The sequence below is a fragment of the Gavialis gangeticus genome, unplaced genomic scaffold (assembly GCF_001723915.1).
Source record: "Gavialis gangeticus isolate Ggan-Ray unplaced genomic scaffold, GavGan_comp1, whole genome shotgun sequence".
NCBI lineage: Eukaryota > Metazoa > Chordata > Crocodylia > Gavialidae > Gavialis > Gavialis gangeticus.
In genome coordinates this window covers 29,421,154-29,430,204 of record NW_017729008.1, presented here as the reverse complement: position 1 = coordinate 29,430,204, position 9,051 = coordinate 29,421,154, and the positions used below count along the sequence as shown (strand labels likewise).

At 43.8% G+C, this 9,051-nt stretch overlaps 1 protein-coding gene across 1 annotated transcript in view; it reads left to right on the top strand.

Moving 5' to 3' along the window:
- Nucleotides 1-145: 145 nt before the first annotated feature.
- Nucleotides 146-9,051, top strand: part of KIAA1324L (KIAA1324 like) — a 112,559-nt gene continuing 103,653 nt past the window's right edge. The window contains exon 1 of the mRNA XM_019509512.1: nt 146-265. The gene's annotated coding sequence lies outside the window, so the exon portion shown is untranslated. The remainder of the gene's footprint in view (nt 266-9,051) is intronic.

Below are 9,051 nucleotides of genomic sequence, written 5' to 3'. Positions count from 1 at the left end.
ATGCTGCATGGCAAAGCTATTGTTATTGCGATTGTGCTTGTTATTGTTATCGAGATGACTAAATGTCCTTTTCTCATGAATGATCCCATGATGGGAAGGTGCAGCTTTTATGATGAAACTGAGAGTCTTTCTGATTGCTTGCAGACAGATTACCACTTTGAATACACCGAGTGTGATAGCAGTGGATCCAGATGGAGGGTGGCTGTCCCCAACCCAGCAGTGGAGTGCTCCGGATTGCCAGACCCTGTGAAAGGGAAAGAATGCAGTATGTTTGCACTTTTTAATTTCCAACTCTTCTGTCATTTATAAACGCTATGTTTTTCTACGTTTAATCCGGACTATAGCCATCACTATATACACATGGACATCTGTAATCCAAATTAAAATTGACTCTAGTCTGAATTAACTAATCCTCATTGAATGAGGATTCAATTTAATGCAGACTAGGGCAGGCCGAATTAGGCAATTTAAAATGTATTAATTAACATGTATATACGGCGTTACTTTTAGGAAAAACAGTCCTTAGGAACTCAGATAAGCCTTCCTTAGGAATGCAATAAGAATTGCAAATATTGGTCACCTCAAAGGAAACTCAGGTGGGTTTTTGGCAAAACAGCAGAGGCTATCAGGCACAAAGTAACACTTTTAGAAAGTCAAATGTGCCAACAACACCTCACTAAATATGAGTATCCTGACTAAGTCTCCAGCCCTGCAGCCCTCCAAGCAGAGGGGCTACTGGTCTGTGAAGAAGGGGGAAAACCTCTTTGATCATCTATTAACCCTTCATTTGAATTGAAATTTGATTTGAACTATGTGATGTGAATTAGCTAATATGGTTTAGAAAACAGTGAGCATGAATGATCAATTCATGTGTCTTCCTTTAGTGACACAAGCAACTGGCATGGGTTAGTTACCTCTTAGCAAGGCAATGTGGTTTCCTGGATAGTGCAGTAGACTGGGACTTGGGAGACAGGAGTTGTATTGGTACCTCTGCTAATGATCTGATTGACTTCAGGCGAGTCCTTTCCTTTCTGTCTTTTAGGGGCAGTAGGATGGTGCCCATGCTTTGTTGTGCCTTTCTCTAACTCACTGACAAATCTGCTGAATACATTAGGCCTCCCTGTAAAATCTGTGGTAGAAAGCCAGGAGGAGACCTAGGAGAGATTCTACTTGTTTGTTGATTTCTTTATGAATAGTATAGGATCTATAAGACAAAAATTGCTATACTTCAGTATGAATTAATGAGGCATTCCTTCTAAACAAAATATTCATTAGCAACTCCACTGAAGCCAACTAATATGTGCCCTCTGTGGCTTAGGAATTGATACACTCACCAAATTTAACTTCTCAGCAGTCAAAATTGAGATGCCTAGTATAACGCAACTAACCTCTCAGTGAGTGTTCATAACTATTCATATGTCTTCTAGTGGTTGACTGTACTATACTAAAACACATATGGTAATGTACTTAACAATAAACCTTTGTAGCAGCAGAGGAGATTATTCAAAGGCAGAAGTGAATAAAAGTTCACCTCTCCTATAAAATGAAGGAAGGGACATTGCCATCATTTATCTAGTCTGGCAGGTGTAATCATTTATATCTCCAGGTACAAATTACTGACAAAGAAAAGCACTAGGCTGCCATAAGGTCATTCTCCAAAAGAACTGCTAGGGCAGCAAAGTGTGATGGTGAAGAAAATTTATTGTTGTGGGTGACAGGGAAGAGGGAACACTTCAAAGTCTTCTTCAGACCAGCCATGCCTTTAGGCAGCTGATGAAGAGGAGAATCATTTTAACACAGCTCTTCACAAACAAAACTGTGGGAGAAAGTGATGCAAGAAACATCTGAGTTGTTTAAAAAAATACAAAAACTTTGTCATAAAAAAACATAGTCTGAATTCTATAAACAGCAAGATAATTATTTTTCAATGGTGGTAGGACATGGAGGCATCAAGAACATAGACATTATGCAAATATAATCATTATTACACTGGCCAGATGTGCTGGGAAAACATTGATTTGGAGACCTGCAGAACTAAAAGCCTGAATGGCTGGATTGCCATCTGTGTTTTGCGGGTGCTGTAATAGAGTAAAAAAACAAGTACATGCATCCTCCTGCCCATTTCCTATTTTTATCTGTAAACAATCTTTAACTATGATTAATATTTAATAGCAAGCCATGGCTCTAGCTGAGTCATTGACTTGTCCACTCATCCAGGTCAAGTTACCACTTACCTGAAGGGGACATCTGTTCAGTTGGTTCACTGGAATATTAAATCACCAGACTATGGGCTTCTGTTCAACACATTTAAGGATTCTTCTCGATAGCTTTATTTTCCTCCTGGGGCATGGCTGCTAGGATCACATGGAGGCTCAAGTAGGGAACCAGGTGAATATTCCTCTTTTGTTTTTGAGTTTCCTTTAATGAGTGTGTTGGTGAATCTCAGCTTGCTGTGATTTTGGGATGCAGCTATATTCAATAAGAAGAGCTGGTATCATCCAGTATTTTGTTTTTTTATCAGCACTGGTGGTCCTAGTTTAATTTTTTTTTAATTCTGTTTTCTGATGTTTATTGACTTCTTAGATCTGGCAACTTCAGCCTCCCTTCATATCATAGCTCAAAAAAAAAAACAAAAAACCACTCGAGGGAATGAGCTAATTGTCAGGCTAACAACTTTGTCCTATCAACCAATAAATGTCTGAAACTGAGGGCCTGATACAAATTTATTATGGAATAAAATTGGCTTTACTGTGTTGTAAAAGAAAAGTGGATGCATTCAATACAGCCTTGTACTACTGTAAGCCATAGTAATATTACCCCTGAGAACGTGAGGATCAATTATACGCAGGTATAAGATAGACTGGTATATCTGTTATGGGGCTGTTTCCATAGTCAGTTTTGTCTCCTGGGTAGCCCTTTACTGAATGCAGACTCGCTGTCCAAGAACCAAGTGGTCAGGTGCTCTAACTGTTCCCATTGGAGGTCGGGAACTCAGAGGAGATGGTCATGTGCCTGCTTTTAACTGTGGAGTAAATTTACTTTGAAGTAAAATCTAAGATAAATTACCCTGTAGTAATCACAGAGTGTGCTGGCACCCTGAGTTGTGCTTACTTTGGTGAATGAATATGAGCATCTCTTTTGCTCAGGCAAGTAAATGTGGAAGCTTTATATTGTAGAATTCCCTGCAAATCTATTCCTTTGTGGGCGGTATGGGCTGGAAGGGATACATTTGAAAGGATATTGAGCCCTACAGACTTAGAACTTAGAGTTCACAAACTGCTGTCCGTTGCCAATGACTATTTCTTCCAGCATCTTCAAAGAAAAGAGAATGCCATACACCTTTTCTAGGACTTGTTGGCTTGTGGGCAGCAGTTTTTCTATAGGCTGTGAACATCAGGGCCTGAGCTAGGGAGTGCCTGAGATAGAAGCAGTGTGCTACTGCTTGAGTTAGTGGAGGTTGTGCCAATGGAGCCTGTGGCAACTCCTATTTTTAGTGGGCCAGGCACTGAAGGGAATATGTAACACATGCTCACCAATAAGGGCACTGACAGATGTTTGAATAAAGGTTCCAAGGGATTTGATCTTTGATCCCAACAAGTGCGTGCCCTGTCATGCCACACTTGCATAGCAGGATGTGTGATTTTCAGCATCCTTACAAAGCGAGGCATTTTTTGCAAGATTCCCAGCAGGGGTAGCCCCTTGGTTTTTCCCTCCAGGACTATTCCAGCCTTCTTATTGGCAGCTCATTTTTGGTATTGAGCCCCATTCCTATGCTGATGTCAAGAATCAACTCATTGTCAACATTAGGATGGGGACGTGCCACATATTCAATTTATTGTGCCATGCAAAGCAGTCACAAAGATATTCCATATTTTTTGTGGAATATCTTTGTGGGTGGTTTGTCATTTTATAGTGCCATAACTTTTTGAACATGGGGCACTGTTACAGTTAACAGTGCCATGCATGTAATGCACGCCAGGGGCCTGAGTGTTTCTTACTTGAAACATGCTTGGTGGTTTCCAGGTAAACAGTGGCAGGGTTAGCTTTTTGGTGGCTGCATTAAAAGATTCAGTTTCAGCTTTATTAAACCACCATGCTGAAACCTGACCACAATGCAGTGGGGGTTTGGGCCAGTTTGGTGCACTATGCAGTGGCATGGTCTGTCTTACTGTAACATCGCTTGGCAAACAGGTATGCCCTTTCTCTCCCTTCAGGTCTAATGCTATTTTTTGTCAAGATCTACCAAGAAATGCTGCCTGTAAATCTGGGATACTCTTTGAGTTATGAGTTTCTGGGTGTACCTCAAGACTTTCCTGATTTCATTAAGCATTTCAGATCCAGCCCACATAGCTCTTTTGAAGTATCCATGTCAAACATTTCATTTCAGCTACCACTAGGCTAAGTACAGACAGTCAAAAAGGCTGAGACTGAATTGATTCAATCTTCACAGGTTAGTCTAACCTACTTAGATTGAACTGATAAGCAAATGAACAGACATTCGCTTTTGATTCCGGAAATGCTTCCACATGTCTGTGGTGGCCTAGGCCAGAAGCTGGGTGGGGCCGGGTTTGGGCATGCCACCCTGCTTGGCTGAAGCAGACAGCTCAGGCCAAGGCTAGCCTTCCCACCTTGCCAGGGGTGGGGGGTTCGGGGAATTTGCAGGGAAGATGCAAATAATCCTGGGATACTAGGGGATTGTGAGTTAACTTGAATTTGGAGGGGATCTGGGACAGAAGTTCAATAAACTGATGTAGCCTAAATCAGTTAAGTCTAATACTACAATAATCCAGGTTTATCTTAAACTGGTTTCTCCCATTTAGAAAGCATTAAACTTCTGTTGTGTTACAGATCTGAACTAGTTTCTGATCACTTATACTGGTTTATGTGTAATTTCTGTCCCTAGCCTTAGAGACATCAGTGGTTGCAGTAGATATAAGCTTATCGAAAGCATAAACAATCTCTGGCATTTAAGAAGAACCTTATTTTGCCCTTTACTGTTCATTAAATGTGCAAGTAGCTCCTGTCTGTTACTATTTTTCAAGACCCTGAAAATACCTTGTGAACATCTTGAATATCAGTTAACTCACCATGCAGCATCTTTTTTGTGTGGTCTTTGTAGTCTCTGGCTATGTCTACATAAGATGCTGACTGCGTGGTAGCCTCTAACTACTGCTCGGTACTGTTGTGTGGCAGGAAGCCTGATGCAATGCTACTGTGCAGTAGTCACAAACTACTGTGCAATCAGTGTCAAGTAAAAGGCGTTCCTCGCCACGACTGTGAAGTAAGTCTGGTTACTGCACAGTCATTTAGTACTTGGTTATGCACTGTACAGTCAGTGTTTCATGTAACGGTGGCCTCTACTTGGGAATCTGAAAGCTTCCTGAACAATTTGCCATGTCACCACCATGACACTAGATTATAGCACTCTGAAGAGACCATGGCTGCTGACATCTGCTGAAATGTCCTAGATTTAGAAACATTATAAAAATGTCAGTGCTGGGAATGGGGTTACTATGTTCTTTAGCTCTTCAGAAGTTCATTCCTGTGCTTTACTGGGAGAAAGCTTCTGCCATAAAGGTAAGGACCTTGTGCAGGAGCCAGAGTTTTCTCAAACCCTGGAATGAATTCCCGCACATCTGATCACCATTATGAACCTCCAAATCTTCCTTTCCCAAGTGCAGGGTATGTCTCTTCGACTTGCCTTTTCTGACATAAGCACAGAGCACCATAAACATTTAAATCAATTGGCATAAACAAATCCCTCCACAGCTTTTCTTTTGTCTTTCTCCCAAAAAGACCAGTGGTTTATAAATATTTCCAGTTCCCAGCTATATGGGGGAGATCCGTATATGCTAACCTCCTTGACCCCATCCTGAGTTATAGCTGCTGATGCATCACAGGATGTCTTAAACCTACCAGCCTAAACAGTGTGTACCTGCTGGCTGGCATTGTGGCACCTGACATCAGAAGAGCAGTGGCAAGCTGGGCAGAATGAGGAAAACTGAAGATATGAGACACCTACCATATGACCATCCCCGCAGCATGCAAACATTTGAAGTTGTGCAGGAGCTTCTTTGCCAGCACCCAACCTCTTGATGCGACACCCAAGAAGACACAACTACAGCTGTGGAACGAGAGGCTGAAAAAAAGACCTGGCAGCAAAAAAAATGGACGTTCCAGCGGCTGAGTCCTTATCACTTGGGGCTGATGAACCATGACAAAGGGGGCAATGTCTCAACCGCTTACGTACCTGAGTTGGACGCTCCAAGGACCTAATGAAGCAGTGAGGCTATACCATTGGTTCAACCAGCTGTGACTGTGGCACAGAGCCTCAAGCTAGGCAACACCTGCTGCAGAGCCTCAGACTGTGCAACACCTGTGTCAATGCTGCTTGAAGGTGCACGTACAATGGAAGATCTTGCAAAATACAATGCACAAGCACAAACACACATAACAAAATGGTCAAATGCGGTGTAAGAAGCAGCAGCTCTCCGCCCACCCCATGTAAGTTAATGAGATGATCTATACTCCTTTGTACTCCAGGCTGTAACACTGTGTTAATCTCCATCCAGATGCCATGTATAGTGAAGAGCTCTTCCCACATGGGCCCTTCCATTGGCTTCTCAAACTGTGAAAGGCTGAAGTATTGCATTTTTGCTCTCTCTTACTTATGTTTATTTGCTTGCTCATTTATGCTGTCATGTAACAATGAAGATAAAGACACAGTCTCTTCAAACACAGAACAAGGAACTTAGATTACAAAACAATATTATTCTTAAGATCACTCTTCATGGCTCATTCATCCACCATCCACACTCCTAAGAAACCTTCTCCAGCACTTCACTGCCTTGGGATATCAAGTTCCAGTGCACATATCCTCAGAGGAAATAGTTGAATGTGCAGGAGTTTGCAGGCAAAGACCATTAATTAGGAAAAATCCATTATTTTTTCCTTCATCTTATCTGAATCACTCCATTACTTCTCTTTGATAGGAATGTGCTCTACTAATTTTTGGCTCCCACATTTTTAAATGATTGCCTCACTGAATTATATTTAGATCTCATTGTGAATCTGATCTTGCCGTAGGAACTTTGGGTAATAAGAGCAACTGGCTATCAAGGTGATGTGATTTTTCAGCGAAGAATATTTATGTGTCTGTCAGTAGCTCAAGCAGTTTGCATTTCAGGCTGGCCTATTGCCTGCCCCCGTCAGTACTGCTGCAAGCTTCAATCTACCCTGAAAGCTCTTTTTGTCTGTGCATTGTACACGCTGTCTGATAGGGCCCTCAGAGGCCAAAGAGGTGGGAATTGAATCTGTCTCTGTGCTGCTGTTGCCATAAATAGGAATATTGCAGTTTACTATGGAGCAAAATCAGGCCTTTTGCCAGACTAATTTCATGCCATATGTTCTATAGTATGGATTTAAATCCTTTGAATGCAGAGTATCTCCATTTGGATGATCTGTCTGTCTGTCTGTCTAATCTTTTATGACCTCTATCGTAAAACAGATGTGGACACAACAGCAGTTGTACTGAGTGGAAAGAGATGGAAGGCTTGGTGCTACTTTACAACTTACCTCTGGATAGGAGTGGATACCTGTAACAGCGAGCCAGAGGCTCATGTTAATTTTAAGGGAATGCGTGGCAGGCTAAGCTTCCTGTTGGGAGCCAGCTGCATTGCAATAAGCAGCCAAGGGGCAGCGCCCAGACAGAGCAGGGATAAAGACTGCAAGGAGCTGACCCAAGCTGCAGTAAAGGAGAGCGGGCTGACCACCAAGCCAAAGCAGAAACACCAGTGTGGGGCTGGTGGGCCGCCTGACAGGAAGGGGAGGGGTTATGGGGTACATAAGAGCACTGCCCTGAGAGCAAGTGGGTCAGTCTAGCCTTACATCTTGCAGGGAGAGGAGCTCCTGAGGGAGACAGCCTGGCAGGCACCTGAGCTGTCCCTAGAGCTACCAGGGGAAGAGCCGAAGGGGACTTACGGCTTGTAGTGAGGTGATGACCCAGAGCTTGGGTCAGTTTTTAGTTGTGAAGCAGTTGCTCATATTTATGTTGTGATTTAAGTGTGAGACTGGAGGACTGGGTGTGGCTAGTAGGAGTGGCAAGGAGGCCACAGGGGTGTCTGAGGGGCACCCAGCAGACAGTCCAGAAAGGCTCAAGGACTGCAGGGAGAGTGGCACCAAGGGTGCAAGCAGCCTCACTTGGGTTGGAGATCGCGGGGGGGCTGGCATCAAGGGTGCAAGCAGCCTCACTTGGGTTGGAGATCGCGGGGGGGCTGGCATCAAGGGTGCAAGCAGCCTCACTTGAGTCAGGGATCACAAGGGGGCTGGCACTGAGGGTGCAGCAGCCTCGCCTGGGTTAGGGAGTGCAGGGGGGCTGGGCGAGATGCCGAGCGAGGTGAGGCCAAGGGGCCTGCCAAGCAACAGTACAGGGAAGGCTGGGACTGAGAGGCCAGAGAAAATGGTTTTAGGCTTAGGAGTTTGCTGCAAGAGCAGCCAGCAGGGCCTGTACAGGCTGGTACTTGGATGACCGAGTGACATCTGTGATGTACAGGTGTGGCTATATGGAGGCTACAAATAGCCCAAAAGGCAACTGGTGTCCTGAGGTACTAATAGGGCCAAGTGGTAGGGGAGGGGGTCACAACTTAGTGTCTGAGGGATGAGGCGGAGCTGGACTGGGCTCACTCTGGGACCTTAGGGGCTGTCTCCCAAAACCTTATCAGTCATACCCAGGTGTGGCAGGGGAGGTAAAAATGGAGCTCACCAGTTGGAGTAAAAAGGGCTTGTGATCTGACCTTTATTTCTTTTTAATATTACCCTTCCATTCCATAAACTAATCTAGTCCTTGGGCCTGCGCTGTTCAATTTCTTCATCAGCGATTTGGACGACGGGGTGAAATGAAACCTGATTAAATTCGCTGATGATACCAAAATTTGGCGTGAGGTGTCCACGCTAGTAGGGAGGGAAAGATTGCAGCAAGATCTGGATAGGTTACAGGAGTGGGCTGACATCAACAGGATGCGTTTCAACACTGACAAGTGCAGGGTGCTGCAC